This window comes from Aedes albopictus, chromosome 3 (assembly GCF_035046485.1).
Source record: "Aedes albopictus strain Foshan chromosome 3, AalbF5, whole genome shotgun sequence".
Lineage (NCBI taxonomy): Eukaryota > Metazoa > Arthropoda > Insecta > Diptera > Culicidae > Aedes > Aedes albopictus.
The window spans coordinates 361359663-361379376 of record NC_085138.1 but is presented as its reverse complement, the minus strand read 5'-3'; the positions used below and the strand labels follow the sequence as shown (position 1 = coordinate 361379376).

At 40.1% G+C, this 19714-nt stretch overlaps 1 protein-coding gene across 2 annotated transcripts in view; it reads right to left on the bottom strand.

Annotated features, from left to right (window-relative positions):
- Positions 1 to 19714, bottom strand: part of LOC109414899 (ecdysone receptor) — a 474809-nt gene that overhangs the window by 9190 nt on the left and 445905 nt on the right. The window lies entirely within an intron of this gene.

Below are 19714 nucleotides of genomic sequence, written 5' to 3'. Positions count from 1 at the left end.
AAAACGTGCATTCGCTCGCGGCTGACCCTGGCCCTGGTGGTAAGTGCGATGAGAGACGAAATTTGACTCGACGTCAAACGGCGAAGGCTGAACTGAAGACTTTTGTTCCACTGTTTTTCTGCGAAAAAACTTCCAGACTAGTACATAGTTAGCTAAATGTACCACGTAAGAGGAGCTTAAACTTACAAAACTTTGACAATCGAATCACGTGAAGCGTAAGTGCCTCAAATAATCAAAATCAACATAAGAACAGAGTCATGCTGAAAAAAAACATCGCATTTCACTTTTTGATGGCTGACATCAGGCTTACATTTCTTACTGGGTACCGCAACATGAGCTGCCCTCACAACAAAATAAACAAAATAAATTACATTGCAAACATTGCAGACTTCCAGCATTTTCAACAGTGTAATTCCCATATGGCTTGGTCAGCCAAAGCAAAATCAAGAAATTGACAACCAAAGCATAACTTTTGCTACGAGCAGAACAATCCGGAAACAATGAACCACCTTTTTCCTGGTCTAACAAGATAGACGCGTGACTGACGGATATTCAATCATCGCAATTGACCAATCCAAATTCCTGTGTGGTAGTGGTTTGTGTTCAGATTTCCCGTGTTAATCTATCTGTAAGAACTTTGTAAACATCTTTTGTTCTCACGTATATGGATAGGCTTGCATTAGGTTTCGTGAGACATTTTTTGGACAACTCAATACAGTAGACGTTCGATAACTGCTACGTGTTTACGTTTCACTTACCGAATGAAATTCGATAACTGCAACAACTGACAGACGTCAAAGAAATGTCAGTTGCTGTAGTATGCAGCCAATGTGCCAATTCAGAAAACATCGCATTGCAGCAAAAGTGTATGGGAAAAACATCGCATCATTGTTGACATTTCAAACACAATTTGAACGTTCTACTCAACAAACAAAAATAACTGAACTTTCAGGTACAGCAAACGTTCGATAACTGCAATGTTTACGTTTCGCCTAACGAACGAAATAAGATAACTGAAATAACTCATACACGTCAAATAAGTGTCAGTTGCTGCAAAGTACACACGAAAAACATCGCACCACTGTAAAACTGTTACACTTTGCGGCATATCAGTTATAAACCATTGCAGTTTAAGCGTTTGTAACGAGCGAACTTCTACTTGACAAAAAACATCGCATAACAATCCTTCTATTGCCGTTCCCAGCTCACGCTTTGAACGGAAAATGCTTGTGTAAACGGATGCTTGTTTATTTTGTTTTTGATAAATTTGGGCGTTCTTTGTCGAAAGAAAAAAACCAGCAAGCAAATTCGCATTCTAGTATTTCTCCAGCTATTCCGTCTGAGGCTTGGGGCAAGACACTGTTCTGGAGAGTGCATTTTCCTTCACAGAGTTACTCACAATTTCTCCGGATTGCTATCTCCTGGGATTACTCTAGATGTATCTTCTGGGATTACTCTAGAAATTCTTTCCGTAAGCCCTTCATGAACTGCTTCCAGAATACCTCATTGAAGTTTCTTTAGGGATTCCTCCATAGGACCCTTCTAGGATCTCTCCAAAAATTTCTTTTCAGGATTCCTATAAAAGATTCTTCCAGGAGTTTCCTCTAGAAGTTCCTTCCAGGACTACTCTCGGAATTCCTTCAAGAAATTCTTCCGTGATTCTTGCAGGAGTTCTTTCGGGATTCCTCTAGGAATTCCTTCCTGAAGGACTTCATGCCGAAATTCTGTCTTGGATTCCTCAAGAATTCGCTTCCGGCAGTCCTTTACGAACTCCTTCCTGGATCCCTTCAAGAGCTGCTTCCAAGATTGCTCCAGAAATTTCTTTAAGCATTGCTTCAGGAGTCCCACGAATTCCATCTATGATTCATTCAAGAGTTTCTTCAGGGTTTCCTCGCCAAAATTCTCCAGGAATTCTTGCCGTTTTTTTTATCCAGAAAATGCAGCTAGGAATACCTCAAGAATCTAAACCTGTGTTGCTCCAGGAATTTCATCCATGATTCCTTCGGGATTTTTTTCTCCGATTCCTCATGGCATTTCCACAATAATTCGTTTCAGTATCTTTTGAAGAGTTACTTTCGAGAAAGCTCCAAGAGGACTTTCCGGAATTGCTTTCGGAAGTCTCCCGGAGTTTCTTCCTCGATTCATTCAAAATTTCCTTCCAAACTTCCTCCAAATACTTCGGTACACCTCCAGGAATTTTCTCCGAGTTTCCATCATAAATTCCTTCTGGGTTTTCTCCAGGAACTCCTTCCGGGGAGCTCTTCACCAGCTCCCAGATGAACTATTTAGCCAGCTTCTAGAAGAGCTCTTCAGCCAGCTCCCTGAAGAGCTCTCCTGCCAGCTTCCATAGGAGCTCTTCGGTCAGCTCCCAGAGGAGTTCTTCATCCAGCTCGCAGAGGAGCGCTTCTGCCAGCACCTAGAAAAGCTCTTCAGCTAGTTCCTAGAGGAGCTTTTCAGTCAGTACCCAGAGGAGCTCTTCAGCTAGCTCCCAGAGGACTCTTCAGGCAGCTCCGAGAGAAGCTCTTCTGCCAGCCTCAAAGGAGCTTCTCGGTCAGCTTCCAAATCAGCTCTTCAACCAGCTCCCAAAGGAGCTCTTCAGCCAGCTCCTAGATAAACTATTCAGCCAGCTTCCAGAAGAGCTCTTCAGCCAGCTCCCAGAGAGGAGCTCTTCAACCAGATCCCGGAGGAGCTCTTCGACCAGCTTCTAGAGGAGCTCTTCAGCCAGCTCCCACAAAAACTCTTCCATCAGCTCCCAGAAGAACTCTTCAGCCAGCTTCCAGAGGAGCTCTTCAGCCAGCTTCCATAGGAGCTCTTCAGCTAGCTCCCAGAGGAGCCCTTTAGCCAGCTTCCAGAAGAACTCTTCATCCAGCTCCCAGAAGAGCACTTCAGCCAGTTCCCAGAGGAGCTCTTCAACCAGCTTCTAGAGGAACTCTTCAGCCTGCTCCCAGAAAAACTCCCAGAGGAGCTAATTAGCCATATCCTAGAAGAGCACTTCACCCAGTTCCTATTGGAGCTCTGCAGCCAGTACCCAGCGGAGCTCTTCAACTAGCTCCCAGATTAACTATTCAGTCAGCTTCCAGAAGAGCAATTCAGCCAGCTCCATGAAGAGCTCTCCTGCCAGTTTCCAAATGAGCTATTCGGCCAGCTCTCGAAGGAGCTTTTTGGTCAGCTCTTAGAGGAGCTCTTCAGCCAGCTTCTAGAGGAACTCTTCAATCAGCTCCCAGAAAAGCTCTTCCACCAGCTCTCAGTGGAACTCTTCAGCCAGCTTCCAGAGGAGCTCTTCAGCCAGCTCCCATAGGAGCTCTTCAGCCAGCTCCCAGGAGAGCCCTTTAGCCAGCTCCCAGAAGAACTCTTCATCCAGCTCCCAGAAGAGCAATTCAGCCAGTTCCCAGAGGAGCTCTTCAACCAGATCCCATAGGAGCTCTTCGACCAGCTTCTAGAGGAACTCTTCAGCCAGCTCCCAGAAAAGCTCTTCCACCAGCTCCCAGAGGAACTCTTCAGCCAGCTTCCAGAGGAGCTCTTCAACCCGCTCCCAGTGAGCATTTCAGCCAGTTCTCAGAGGAGCTACTTAGCCATCTCCTAGAAGAGCACTTCACCCAATTTCCAGAGGAGCTTTACAGTCAGCTCCCAGAGGAGCTATTCTGTCAGCTCCCAGAAGAGCTCTTGAGCCAGCTCCCAGAGGAGCTCTTAATCCAGCTCCCAAAGGAGCTCTTCGGTCAGCTCCCAGAGGAGCTCTTGATCCAGCTCCTAGATGAACTCTTCAGCCAGCTCCCACAAAAACTCTTCCATCAGCTCCTAGAAGAACTCTTCGGCCAGCTTCCAGAGGAGCTCTTCAGCCAGCTTCCATAGGAGCTCTTCAGCCAGCTCCCATAGGTGCTCTTCAGCCAGTTCCCAGAGGAGCTCTTCAACCAGATCCCATAGGAGCTCTTCGACCAGCTTCTAGAGGAACTCTTCAGCCAGCTCCCAGAAAAGCTCTTCCACCAGCTCCCAGAGGAACTCTTCAGCCAGCTTCCAGAGGAGCTCTTCAACCCGCTCCCAGTGAGCATTTCAGCCAGTTCTCAGAGGAGCTACTTAGCCATCTCCTAGAAGAGCACTTCACCCAATTTCCAGAGGAGCTTTACAGTCAGCTCCCAGAGGAGCTATTCTGTCAGCTCCCAGAAGAGCTCTTGAGCCAGCTCCCAGAGGAGCTCTTAATCCAGCTCCCAAAGGAGCTCTTCGGTCAGCTCCCAGAGGAGCTCTTGATCCAGCTCCTAGATGAACTCTTCAGTCAGCTCCCACAAAAACTCTTCCATCAGCTCCCAGAAGAACTCTTCGGCCAGCTTCCAGAGGAGCTCTTCAGCCAGCTTCCATAGGAGCTCTTCAGCCAGCTCCCATAGGTGCTCTTCAGCTAGCTCCCAGAGGAGCCCTTTAGCCAGCTTCCAGAAGAACTCTTCATCCAGCTCCCAGAAGAGCACTTCAGCCAGTTCCCAGAGGAGCACTTCGACCAGCTTCTAGAGGAACTCTTCAGCCAGCTCCCAGAAAAACTCTTCCACCAGCTCCCAGAGGAACTCTTCAGCCAGCTTCCAGAGGAGCTCTTCAGCCCGCTCCCAGTGAGCATTTCAGCCAGTTCTCAGAAGAGCTACTTAGCCATCTCCTAGAAGAGCACTTCACCCAGTTCCTAGAGGAGCTCTGCAGCCAGTACCCAGCGGAGCTCTTCAACTAGCTCCCAGATGAACTATTCAGGAAGCTTCCAGAAGAGCTCTTCAGCCAGCTCCCAGAGGACTCTTCAGGCAGCTCCGAGAGAAACTCTTCTGCCAGCGCTCAAAGGAGCTTCTCGGTCAGCTTCCAAAGCAGCTCTTCTACCAGCTCCCAGAGGAGCTCTTCAGCCAGCTCCCAGATGAACTATTCAGCCAGCTCCCTGAAGAGCTCTCCTGCATGCTTCCAAATGATCTCTTCGGCCAGCTCCCGAAGGAGCTTTTCGGTCAGTGCTCAGAGGAGCTCTTCAGCCAGCTTTTAGCGGAACTCTTCAGTCAGCTCCCAGAAAAGCTCCCAGAGGAACTTTTCAGACAGTTTCCAGAAGAGCTCTTCAGCCAGCTCCCATAGGAGCTCTTCAGCTAGCTCCCAGGAGAGCCCTTTAGCCAGCTCCCAGAAGAACTCTTCATCCAGCTCCCAGAAGAGCACTACAGCCTGTTCCCAGAGGAGCTCTTCAACCAGATCCCATAGGAGCTCTTCGACCAACTTCTAGAGGAACTCTTCAGCCAGCTCCCAGAAAAGCTTTCCACCAGCTTCTAGAGGAACTCTTCAGCCAGCTTCCAGAAGAGCTCTTCAGAGCGCTCCCAGTGAGCATTTCAGCCAGTTGTCAGGGGAGCTACTTAGCCATCTCCTAGAAGAGCACTTCACCCAGTTTCCAGAGGAGCTTTACAGTCAGCTTCCAGAAGCGCTCTTGAGCCAGCTCCCAGAGGATGTCATCAGCCAGCTCCCAGAAGAGCTCTTCAGCCAGCTCCTAGAGAAGCTCTTCGGCTAGCTCCCAAAGGAGCTTTACGCAAGAGATGTCACCGAAGATTTCTAACCTTTTTGCGCCATCACTGCATATTTTGCAGAAAACATCGCATGTCTACTCCCTGTCTCAGGGCTCTTACGTGTTTGAGTGATAACTATTTATGAATTAAATCTACCAGAGCTAAAAAATACAACTGAGAGAATTAGAAATGAATATAGAAACCACTGTTGGCTGTACGATATTTGCCAATGAAAAAAAGATAACAGAAAACATCGCATTTGTATAATTTAAGCTTCCTGAAGCATCGTCTACGCCAAACCATGTAAAATGGGGTCATTTTTTACACCAACGCACTGTGAAGGTTAAATTCAGTCTGACACTAGCTGAACGTCAGTTTGTGGCATTAATCTAGCAAGTAACAGCTCTTCTATTAGTCAACCACCAGGATGCCACCATTGCATCCTTACGCGCCAACTTGTGGCGTAGTTGGGGGGGCGAAGCTCTCCAAAATTGGACAATGTTCAACTTTTTTCAGCTCAATGTACTAGTTTCCACGTGAATATGCCCAGAATACATAAACTGCGTCGATATTTTCTGGATTTCATTGATTTTGAGAGGCCTTGCCCCCCCAACTACGTCACAAGTTGGCGCGTATGATTGCATCCATCTGTATTAAATATACCGTAGACGATCACCTCATGAAAACATTTCTTATGTGAAAGTAGTGCGATGTTTTTTGAATGCACTTGCGGTTGCATTTTTTAGTAACCGACAGCCCTTCGATGCCTGTCAGTTGTTGCAATTATCGAATTTGATTCCATAAGTTAAGGATAAACATCTAGCAGCAATGGAACATCTACTGTATTGAAAAAAAACATCGCATGACCATTCCCCGTAATTATTACCGCCGTTTGTTTGTTCTATGTATTTTTAAAGTATTGAAACTTCCTAATCGTTTTGATACAAACGATTTCCGATTTTAATTTTAAATAAGCATCCCTATAAATGGGCTTTTGAATAAAAATTCCATATTTAGGGATGATCAAAAATATTTTTTTTGTTTTTTTAGCAACGGAATTCGCAAAAAACATGATATTCAAAATATTTCACAGAAAAAATACAAAAATGCAACCAGATACAAGAAGTAATTTCCAAGATTTCAAATCTCGATGTATAATAATCACACATCAAATCAGAACTGAACAATTCCAGGAACTTCAATTCCTATACTGAAACCGCACGACTTCGCCATCCAGAAATCCAAGCACGTGCGCGTACCATTGTGCAACCCTTTTATAATGCAACATTTCGAATTCCTTTTTCGTTACAGATTTGGACTTTGAATCGGCGGCGGCCCGCGTCGTCGTTTCATCGTAGAAGAACCTCGATGGAGACGGCCGACAACGTTTGATCTTCGTCAGAGGACGAGGGACGAAGGTTGTGCAGCGCATGCTTGCTCCATCAGGAAGCTTGGGAAGGAACCCCAGGAACGTGGAATTACGATTGAGGGTGATTTAAAAGGCGCAAAACAACAGCCTTGATGAAATGCGAGAGTACTGTTTTCCTCCTACGATGACAACGATGCGGAGATCATCTGTGAAACAAATTTCACAAGGTTAGATTCTACCCACATTTGAAATGGAAATTTAGGAATTGGGCGCAGAATTTTTCGGGAGTGGACACAGATACAGAACAGATGGGAAACTGGTTGAACGTACTGAAAACGAAAAAAACTTGTAGAAGATTATCAGTTGCTGTAAAATTAGGCCAATGTACATTTGAAAAACATCGCATTTCAACCGAAACGCTTCCAAAAAGCAATGTATCGCTTTTGACGTTTTATTTTGACAGACAGCAGCGATAACTGCAAAATGGATGCATTTAATTTTAAACGTTTGCAGCTAGCAAACATATACTGTATTAGGTAGGGCAGACTGAGGAGACTTGATCCCTGGGGAGACTTGTTCCCCCCATATTTTCTCGGAATCAAAAACAGTTTTCTTCTAGCATATTTTTTCCAAAACAACATTTGAACAGACGACAATGTTTTGGCTATAATTGATTTTAATTGTGTATTGCACTATTTTTTAATGGCTGATGATTTGTTTTCAGTCCTTCAGAAATCTTTTAGGCGATTCCGAAAAATCTCAATAACTTTGTGAAAATTGAACCAAATCGTGTCAAAATTTCACAGCACATAGTATAAATAAAATGCTATCAAACGTATTTATCCAAATAAGGTTGTTATATAAATATTTCAATTAATGTAGCTTAGTGTATACAACAGTGACATGGGGAGACTTGATCCCTCGAGGAAAACACACACATTAAACATGTGAAAAATTAAATTATATTTAGAAGCCTCTTTTTACTCGGAATTCTAGTATATTCAATGATAAAACGTGTCAGATAATTACTATTTTATTACAAACCATTAAAAGGGGGATCAAGTCTCCCCATTTTTATAATACGGCATATCCTTAACAATTTAAGGAAATCTTATAATTTCAAATACACCATATTCATCAAAAATGTAAGAAAACTTGAAAAGAAAATGAACAGGAAGCTTCTGGAGTTATTTTCCCTTTAAATTAAACATGTGCTCAAAAGGGGATCAATTGTGACCCATTTTTGAAAAATACATCATAAGACATGCCTCCATAAAAACACAGTTTCGAAAACTTTAACAATAATTTAAAGTCCTTCTGTTGTGTATAAACTTGCAATAAGGCAATCCATGACGACTTTTCGCGATGGGGGTGACAGCCAAAACTGTAAACACAGTGTGAGTACAACTTAACAAAGTTTCGTCAAGTGTCGTCGGTGCTTAACAGATTCCTTTGTGTTCAACTGTCACCCCGATCATCGATTGTCAAAAATACATGGTAAACAAAAAAAATCAGCTGATCGCATCTGTCTCATGGATTGCCTTATAGATGTTTACCTGCCATTCTGTACGAAGAATGGATCTAGTTTTGTGTTTTTTGATACAGGCAAATTAAGAAAAAGGGATCAAGTCTCCCCAGTCTCCCCTATTAATTTGAAGTTACCAATCAATTTGCAACCAATAGTTATCGAAATCATCGCAAAATCTATGGGTCAAGTGTGTTTTGTTTATTTTTTCATCTGTCCCAAGCATCTGTGACATTCCCAAACAACCCACTCAAGCCAATGAACCGTTTCAAGGAATGTTTTCGATTTCAAGTACAGTAGACGTTCGATAAGTGCAACATGTTTACGTTTCACTTACTGAATGAAATTCGATAACTGCAACAACTGACAGACGTCACATAACTGTCAGTTGCTGCAGAATGCAACCAATGTGCATACGAAAAACATCGCATTGCAACAAAAGTGCATACAAAAAACATCGCAGCACTGTTGACATTTCATTTTGACGGATAGCGGTGCGATAACTGCAAAATTGTTGCACTTAGCGGACTTGCAGTTAAAAAGCATTGCAGTTAAAGCGTTTGCACCGAGCGAACGTCTACTGTACAATTCGGAGGGGCTGTCAATCGCAAATCGCTCGATGAATAATGCACCAGATTTCATACGAACGAAATGGAAATTTTTCGATGATTTTCAATGACGCCAGAACTCGATCGATCGAATTGTGAGCTACTTTGTAGGCCCCGTTCGTTCAATGCTCTGGCCTGGCTTAGATCAAAACAAAATGATAGAACGTCGTGTCGTCAATTTCCTGGAGCTCGCAGATCGGAAGAATTTAAGTCATCATCTTTTGACGACTTCGGTCAAGCTCCCAGGCACAGTTAGTAGTAGGAAGGTACCTAGACGTAATACCGACCCAACTGGAGCGTGTTTGCGAAAACATCAAGAGATGATAATCCAATTTAGGTCGCCGCCGACTTTGACCTTTTGTCGAGAGCCAGCTCTGAAAGATGACTGATAACAGTACTGACTGAGCTAAGGCTGAGTCGGACCGGCGATGATCAGATCAACGTAGTCGCGATCTTGATAGGCGGGTTGCTTGGTGATCGAACGCGCAAAGAATCGCTGGATTGAACGATCGAACGAGATTGAGGCCATGCCCGGTCACGTACGCCATCGTGATTGGAAGGTTGCCGGGTTCTGCCGCGGAAGAATGAGGTCGTAGGCGAGTTTATGGAACAGAAATTTCTTTAGACGCTGAAAAAAAAACAAAACGATAGTGAAAACAGAAAGCAAAATCAACTTCGAAATCACAAGGCGTTTTTTTTATAAAAGCGAATTGAGCATCTCCATTAATGAGCACTCGAATGAAAATGTACAGTGTCCTAGGGATGTCCAAAACGCTTCGTGAAGATATCATATATTTCTAAAGCACCTCGTTTTTGTTTAGTAAAAATAGAAATTTGTCAAAAACATCGCAAATCAGCAAAATGTGACATGTCATGAAAAAAAAACAAAACATACCAGTGGAATTGTAAAAAAACATCGCAGAATCAAGAATACTTGATCAAAAAAGCAATTTAGCCAACACTTTCCATGCCATCGTTGCTAGAAAACTTTTGGGAAGGTTGAAATAACGTGGCACTATTTTTAGAAATATCTACACGAATTGAGAAGGTTATTCCTGGGGATGTACCTGACGCCACCGTTTTCGTGAAAAAATCCAAAAAGTTTCAACAAAAACATCGCATGTCTATTATGCAAAGCAGAATCTTCATTTTTTGATTGAAATGCATGAAAAACATCGCATAGCCATTAAATTGAACATTTTCTCATAATTCGCACGTCAAAAACCATCTGTTTGTCACAACAGCTAATAAGTACTGCCACAAAGTCATCATTTGGCTTGTCGTCGGTGCAACAACACATTCGGAGAATGGCTAAAAGTGCAACTTCGTGGTTTGCCAGAGTTGCTTGCATTTGCATATATTCGTTTGCACTGCCGCGCAGAGCTCCCTTTTTGGAACAGCGGAAGGGACGGACGATAACCAGCACACCGTCGTCGTCGGTCGTGGGGACCTAAGGAAGGAAGTGTTGTGTCATGTCTGTATGGTTGTAATAGCGAGCAAAGCGGACGAACAAGCTGCGTTTGGAAATTCTCGGGAAATGTAAGAACGATGACGACGACAAGAATTATCAACCGGGTATCCGGAATCCAACCCATCGGCGAAAACGAGGACGACGACATATGCCGGTGACCTTGATTTCCAGCTAAATTAAGTGCGGATGATTTAGTTCGGTGTTTTCTTGTTTGTTGTATGAGATTTCCCTGCAGCTGAGTGAACAAAGAAGTAGAAATTAGGAATGTGTGAAATCATGAAGATTGATGAGGTGAGAGCGTCGAAATAGCTTCGTGCGATGTTTTTTTTTTCTTGTTTTCCAGGAAATTTGGAGATCACTGATGATCGAGGGCGATTTGAAAACACGATTCATGAATAACTCACTTTCGCTGAGGGTAATTCTCACTTTCGCTGAGGGTTCTCTGATTGTCTGATTCCCTGATTCTCTAATTCTCCGAATCTCTGATTTTCTGATTCTTAGATTTTCCAATTCTCTGATTCTCCTTATTTTCTGATTATCTGATTATCTAATTCTTTGATTCTCTGATCATCTGATTCTCTGATGTCTGACTCACTGATTCTCTCTGATTATCCGATTTTCTGAATCTCTGATTATTCGATTCTATGACTCTCTGATTCTTTAATCCTCTGATTTTCCGATTCTTCAACTCTTTGATTCTATGATTATCTTGTTCTCTAATTCCCTTATTTTGATTCTCTGATTCCCTGATTCTCTGATTCTCTGATTCTCAGATTATCAGATTCTCAGATTATCAGATTCTCAGATTATCAGATTTTCAGATTTTCAGGTTCTCAGATTCTCTGATGCTCAGATTCTCTGATTCTCTGATTCTCAGATTTTGTGATTCCCTGGTTCTCTACTCTGATTCTCTGATTCTCAGATTCTCTGGTTCTCAAATTCTCAGATTCTCAGTTTCTCAGCTTCTCTGATTCTTTGATTCTTTGATTCTCTGACTCTCAGATTCCCTGATTCTATAATTCTCTGTTTCTCTGATTCTCTGATTCTCTGCTTCTCTGTTTTTCAGATTCCTAGATTCCCAGATTCTAAAATTCTAAGATTCTCTGATTTGCTGATTTTCTGATTCTCAGATTCTCTCACTCTCTGGATCTCTGATATTCTGATTATTTGATGTAGTCATTCTCTGATTCTCTGATTCTCTGATTCTCTGAATCTCTGACTCTCAGATTCCCTGATTTTCTGATTTTCTGTTCTCTGACTCTGATTCTCAGATTTTCAGATTCTAAGATTATCTGAATCTCTGACTCTCAGATCCCCTGATTCTCTGATTTTCTGTTTCTCTGATTCTCTGATTGTCTGATTCTCAGATTCTCAGATTATCTGACTCTATGATTCTCTGATTCTCGAATTCACAAATACTTGATTCTGATATTCTGATCTTTTATTCTTTGATTCTCCGATTCTTTGATTTTCTGATTCTCTGATTCTCTCATTCCATGATTCTCTGATTCTCAGATTGTCTGACTCTCTGATTCTCAGTTTTTTTGATTCCCTGGTTCTCTACCCTGATTCTCAGATTCTCTGGTTCTCAAATTCTCAGATTCTAACTTTCTCAGATTCTCTGATTCTTTGAATCCCTGACTCTTAGATTCCCTGATTCTCTATTTCTCTGATTCTCTGATTCTCTGCTTCTCAGTTTTTCAGATTCCTAGATTCCCAGATTCTAAAATTCTAAGATTCTCTGATTCTCTGATTTGCTGATTTTCTGATTCTCAGATTCTCTCACTCTCTGGATCTCTGATATTCTGATTATTTGATGTCGTCATTCTCTGATTCTCTGATTCTCTGAATCTCTGAATCTCTGACTCTCAGATCCCCTGATTCTCTGATTTTCTGTTTCTCTGATTCTCAGATTTTTAGATTTTCAGATTCTAAGATTCTAAGATTCTAAGATTCTGAGATTCTAAGATTCTAAGATTCTAAGATTATCTGAATCTCTGACTCCCAGATCCCCTGATTCTCTGATTTTCTGTTTCTCTGATTCTCTGATTCTCAGATTTTCACATTCTAAGATTCTAAGATTCCCAGATTCTCTGATTCTCTGATTCTCTGATTCTCTGATTATCTAATTCTCTGATTCTCCGATTATCTGAGTCTCCGATTCTCTGATTCTCCGATTCTCCGATTCTTAAATTCTCTGATTATCCAACTCTCAGATTCTCTGATTCGCTGATTACCTGTTTTTCTGATTTTAAGTTTTTCAGATTTTCAGATTCTAAGATTCTAAGATTCTTAGACTCTCTGATTATCTGACTCTCAGATTCTCTGATTCTCTGATTTTCTGATTTTCTGTTTCTCTGATTCACTGTTTCTCTGATTCTCTGTATTCTGATTGTTTGTCTTCATTCTCTGGTTCTCTGCTTCAATGATTTTCTGATTCTTTGATTCTCTGATTCTCTGATTCTCTGATTCTCTGATTCTCTGATTCCCTGATTCTCTGATTCTCTGATTCTCAGATTATCAGATTCTCAGATTATCAGATTTTCAGATTTTCAGGTTCTCAGATTCTCTGATGCTCAGATTCTCTGATTCTCTGATTCTCAGATTTTGTGATTCCCTGGTTCTCTACTCTGATTCTCTGATTCTCAGATTCTCTGGTTCTCAAATTCTCAGATTCTCAGTTTCTCAGCTTCTCTGATTCTTTGATTCTTTGATTCTCTGACTCTCAGATTCCCTGATTCTATAATTCTCTGTTTCTCTGATTCTCTGATTCTCTGCTTCTCTGTTTTTCAGATTCCTAGATTCCCAGATTCTAAAATTCTAAGATTCTCTGATTCTCTGATTTGCTGATTTTCTGATTCTCAGATTCTCTCACTCTCTGGATCTCTGATATTCTGATTATTTGATGTAGTCATTCTCTGATTCTCTGATTCTCTGATTCTCTGATTCTCTGATTCTCTGATTCTCTGATTCTCTGAATCTCTGACTCTCAGATTCCCTGATTTTCTGATTTTCTGTTCTCTGACTCTGATTCTCAGATTTTCAGATTCTAAGATTATCTGAATCTCTGACTCTCAGATCCCCTGATTCTCTGATTTTCTGTTTCTCTGATTCTCTGATTGTCTGATTCTCAGATTCTCAGATTATCTGACTCTATGATTCTCTGATTCTCGAATTCACAAATACTTGATTCTGATATTCTGATCTTTTATTCTTTGATTCTCCGATTCTTTGATTTTCTGATTCTCTGATTCTCTCATTCCATGATTCTCTGATTCTCAGATTGTCTGACTCTCTGATTCTCAGTTTTTTTGATTCCCTGGTTCTCTACCCTGATTCTCAGATTCTCTGGTTCTCAAATTCTCAGATTCTAACTTTCTCAGATTCTCTGATTCTTTGAATCTCTGACGCTTAGATTCCCTGATTCTCTATTTCTCTGATTCTCTGATTCTCTGCTTCTCAGTTTTTCAGATTCCTAGATTCCCAGATTCTAAAATTCTAAGATTCTCTGATTCTCTGATTTGCTGATTTTCTGATTCTCAGATTCTCTCACTCTCTGGATCTCTGATATTCTGATTATTTGATGTCGTCATTCTCTGATTCTCTGATTCTCTGAATCTCTGAATCTCTGACTCTCAGATCCCCTGATTCTCTGATTTTCTGTTTCTCTGATTCTCAGATTTTTAGATTTTCAGATTCTAAGATTCTAAGATTCTAAGATTCTAAGATTCTGAGATTCTAAGATTCTAAGATTCTAAGATTATCTGAATCTCTGACTCCCAGATCCCCTGATTCTCTGATTTTCTGTTTCTCTGATTCTCTGATTCTCAGATTTTCACATTCTAAGATTCTAAGATTCCCAGATTCTCTGATTCTCTGATTCTCTGATTATCTAATTCTCTGATTCTCCGATTATCTGAGTCTCCGATTCTCTGATTCTCCGATTCTCCGATTCTTAAATTCTCTGATTATCCAACTCTCAGATTCTCTGATTCGCTGATTACCTGTTTTTCTGATTTTAAGTTTTTCAGATTTTCAGATTCTAAGATTCTAAGATTCTTAGACTCTCTGATTATCTGACTCTCAGATTCTCTGATTCTCTGATTTTCTGATTTTCTGTTTCTCTGATTCACTGTTTCTCTGATTCTCTGTATTCTGATTGTTTGTCTTCATTCTCTGGTTCTCTGCTTCAATGATTTTCTGATTCTTTGATTCTCTGATTCTCTGATTCTCTGATTCTCTGATTCCCTGATTCTCTGATTCTCTGATTCTCAGATTATCAGATTCTCAGATTATCAGATTTTCAGATTTTCAGGTTCTCAGATTCTCTGATGCTCAGATTCTCTGATTCTCTGATTCTCAGATTTTGTGATTCCCTGGTTCTCTACTCTGATTCTCTGATTCTCAGATTCTCTGGTTCTCAAATTCTCAGATTCTCAGTTTCTCAGCTTCTCTGATTCTTTGATTCTTTGATTCTCTGACTCTCAGATTCCCTGATTCTATAATTCTCTGTTTCTCTGATTCTCTGATTCTCTGCTTCTCTGTTTTTCAGATTCCTAGATTCCCAGATTCTAAAATTCTAAGATTCTCTGATTCTCTGATTTGCTGATTTTCTGATTCTCAGATTCTCTCACTCTCTGGATCTCTGATATTCTGATTATTTGATGAAGTCATTCTCTGATTCTCTGATTCTCTGATTCTCTGATTCTCTGATTCTCTGAATCTCTGACTCTCAGATTCCCTGATTTTCTGATTTTCTGTTCTCTGACTCTGATTCTCAGATTTTCAGATTCTAAGATTATCTGAATCTCTGACTCTCAGATCCCCTGATTCTCTGATTTTCTGTTTCTCTGATTCTCTGATTGTCTGATTCTCAGATTCTCAGATTATCTGACTCTATGATTCTCTGATTCTCGAATTCACAAATACTTGATTCTGATATTCTGATCTTTTATTCTTTGATTCTCCGATTCTTTGATTTTCTGATTCTCTGATTCTCTCATTCCATGATTCTCTGATTCTCAGATTGTCTGACTCTCTGATTCTCAGTTTTTTTGATTCCCTGGTTCTCTACCCTGATTCTCAGATTCTCTGGTTCTCAAATTCTCAGATTCTAACTTTCTCAGATTCTCTGATTCTTTGAATCTCTGACGCTTAGATTCCCTGATTCTCTATTTCTCTGATTCTCTGATTCTCTGCTTCTCAGTTTTTCAGATTCCTAGATTCCCAGATTCTAAAATTCTAAGATTCTCTGATTCTCTGATTTGCTGATTTTCTGATTCTCAGATTCTCTCACTCTCTGGATCTCTGATATTCTGATTATTTGATGTCGTCATTCTCTGATTCTCTGATTCTCTGAATCTCTGAATCTCTGACTCTCAGATCCCCTGATTCTCTGATTTTCTGTTTCTCTGATTCTCAGATTTTTAGATTTTCAGATTCTAAGATTCTAAGATTCTAAGATTCTGAGATTCTAAGATTCTAAGATTCTAAGATTATCTGAATCTCTGACTCCCAGATCCCCTGATTCTCTGATTTTCTGTTTCTCTGATTCTCTGATTCTCAGATTTTCACATTCTAAGATTCTAAGATTCCCAGATTCTCTGATTCTCTGATTCTCTGATTCTCTGATTATCTAATTCTCTGATTCTCCGATTATCTGAGTCTCCGATTCTCTGATTCTCCGATTCTCCGATTCTTAAATTCTCTGATTATCCAACTCTCAGATTCTCTGATTCGCTGATTACCTGTTTTTCTGATTTTAAGTTTTTCAGATTTTCAGATTCTAAGATTCTAAGATTCTTAGACTCTCTGATTATCTGACTCTCAGATTCTCTGATTCTCTGATTTTCTGATTTTCTGTTTCTCTGATTCACTGTTTCTCTGATTCTCTGTATTCTGATTGTTTGTCTTCATTCTCTGGTTCTCTGCTTCAATGATTTTCTGATTCTTTGATTCTCTGATTCTCTGATTCTCTGATTCTCTGATTCCCTGATTCTCTGATTCTCTGATTCTCAGATTATCAGATTCTCAGATTATCAGATTTTCAGATTTTCAGGTTCTCAGATTCTCTGATGCTCAGATTCTCTGATTCTCTGATTCTCAGATTTTGTGATTCCCTGGTTCTCTACTCTGATTCTCTGATTCTCAGATTCTCTGGTTCTCAAATTCTCAGATTCTCAGTTTCTCAGCTTCTCTGATTCTTTGATTCTTTGATTCTCTGACTCTCAGATTCCCTGATTCTATAATTCTCTGTTTCTCTGATTCTCTGATTCTCTGCTTCTCTGTTTTTCAGATTCCTAGATTCCCAGATTCTAAAATTCTAAGATTCTCTGATTCTCTGATTTGCTGATTTTCTGATTCTCAGATTCTCTCACTCTCTGGATCTCTGATATTCTGATTATTTGATGAAGTCATTCTCTGATTCTCTGATTCTCTGATTCTCTGATTCTCTGATTCTCTGAATCTCTGACTCTCAGATTCCCTGATTTTCTGATTTTCTGTTCTCTGACTCTGATTCTCAGATTTTCAGATTCTAAGATTATCTGAATCTCTGACTCTCAGATCCCCTGATTCTCTGATTTTCTGTTTCTCTGATTCTCTGATTGTCTGATTCTCAGATTCTCAGATTATCTGACTCTATGATTCTGAGATTCTAAGATTCTAAGATTCTAAGATTATCTGAATCTCTGACTCCCAGATCCCCTGATTCTCTGATTTTCTGTTTCTCTGATTCTCTGATTCTCAGATTTTCACATTCTAAGATTCTAAGATTCCCAGATTCTCTGATTCTCTGATTCTCTGATTCTCTGATTATCTAATTCTCTGATTCTCCGATTATCTGAGTCTCCGATTCTCTGATTCTCCGATTCTCCGATTCTTAAATTCTCTGATTATCCAACTCTCAGATTCTCTGATTCGCTGATTACCTGTTTTTCTGATTTTAAGTTTTTCAGATTTTCAGATTCTAAGATTCTAAGATTCTTAGACTCTCTGATTATCTGACTCTCAGATTCTCTGATTCTCTGATTTTCTGTTTCTCTGATTCACTGTTTCTCTGATTCTCTGTATTCTGATTGTTTGTCTTCATTCTCTGGTTCTCTGCTTCAATGATTTTCTGATTCTTTGATTCTCTGATTCTCTGATTCTCTGATTCTCTGATTCTCTGATTCTCTGATTCTCTGATTCTCTGATTCTCTGATTCTCTGATTCTCTGATTCTCTGATTCTCTGGTTCTCTGATTCTCTGATTCTCTGATTCTCTGATTTTCTGATTCTCTGATTCTTCGATTCTCTGATTCTCTGATTTTCTGAATCTCTGATTCTCTGATTCTCTGATTATCGGATGTTCTGATTCTTTGATTGTCTGATCATTTGACTTTCGAGGCTAACTCATCGCCAAAACATCGCAACCTTCAAACAGCCGCATACTTACATCTTTTACGGCCATCCAACTGTGGATGAAGCCGAAGAAGACGTTCAAGTCTTCAGTATGCCATTTCGTTTTCAAGTGGGTAATGTGACTACTGACTACTATAGTCATCAGCACCACTACTGACTAGTATGTACACATGGAAGAGAGTAACCACCAGGTGATGAGGCGGGTTTTACATCGACCGATCGACTACGCGACCGTCAGCTACCAGCAGCAGTAGTTTATCCCCGCGCACACTCGATTTGCATTAAGGTAATCGCAAAATATTCAGAAACCCAAGGAGTCGGAAATCTATTTCGTGCTGCTGCTGCTACCGCGTCACTCGTGCGGTTCTCCTCCATCTCGTATGGCTGGATTATTCACTAAAATAGACCTTTCCCGGTGCTTCTGATCGAAATGTTTTGGAATTTTCACCCGAACAACTGTGTTCTATGTTTTGACTAACTTTTACACTGAAAAATGGAAAAAATTTAAAAAATATTAACTTTTCCATTTTTTTTTAAATTTTTGTTATTTTAATTCAAATAAGGATTTTCATGCATCCCCACAAACAACAAAGGTGGAATGAACTTTATTTGTAGGGATGTACAAGATATTTTATTTCAATCAAGCAAAAAGTAAAAAAAAAAATTAAAAAAAATGGAAAATTCTAAAAATTTAGAATTTGTTTGATCATTCGATCAGGAAACCATTTGGGGCTGATATACGAAAAGAGGGAAGTATAGATAAGAACTGTTTATTTACATGAAAAATCTCAAGGTTTTGCAAATGTTGTGATTAAATATATATCCACAGCAGAAATTCGAAGCTAAGAGTAGGGCAAAATATTAAAAAAAGAAAATTTTTATATTTTCGACAACAGTGTGTATCAAAATTTAAAAAAAAATGATACACATTAAGGATTTCCATACTTTTCCAACTTTTTCATATACAAGGATGTACAAGATATTTTGTTTCGATTAAACAAATGACAAAAAATATATTTAGAAATTCTAAATTTTAAATTTATCTAACAAATTATCAGGAAACCGAGCAAAGATTGGGCTATTATACGAATCAAGGCAGTATAGATAACAACTGTTTATTTACATGAAAAATCCACAACAGAAATTCGAAGCTAAGAGCAGAACACAATATTTTCAAAAAAAAAGAAAAATTCTAAATTTTCAACCAACAGTACATCAAAATTTAAAAAAATATTTGCACTTTTCACCAATTACTTTTCATTCGAACTAAGAATTAAAATGGCGTTTTGGGATTTTTTGAATGATTGAATTTTTTTTTTTATTATATTGTAGCTCAGAGGATTCTAGACAATGATTTTGGGCACGAAAAGAGAAGAGAAGTAAGAGAAAAGAATAAAAAATATATCGATTTGATACTTCTTAAGACGACAACTGCACAGTTGATTGGAAGAGATAGATGAATTTCGATCAACTAAAAACAAACTTCGAAGAAACAACATATTTTTTACCTTTCAGATGAAAAAAAAAAAATAAAAACGGCCGTTGAAATCACCCGGAAAGGCCTATTCCACTAGGTACAACCTCTTCGCACTCTCCATACGGCTTAGAGAGACCGGCACTACCGTCGACAGTGATCGTAAAATTCTACTGGCGTCATAAAATATAACTTAATAGTTGCACATTGCTGCTGCTGGAAGACGGCGGCAGCACGATGCGATGGTGGTCGCTCGCTAGTTGGTAGGTACGACAACTACGCGCATTTGTTGAGTTTGCATCTTTCTCGGTCTCGGAAGCCTTATGCCACCCTAACCCTAACGCGACGACGTGTTGTGGTGGATGGAAA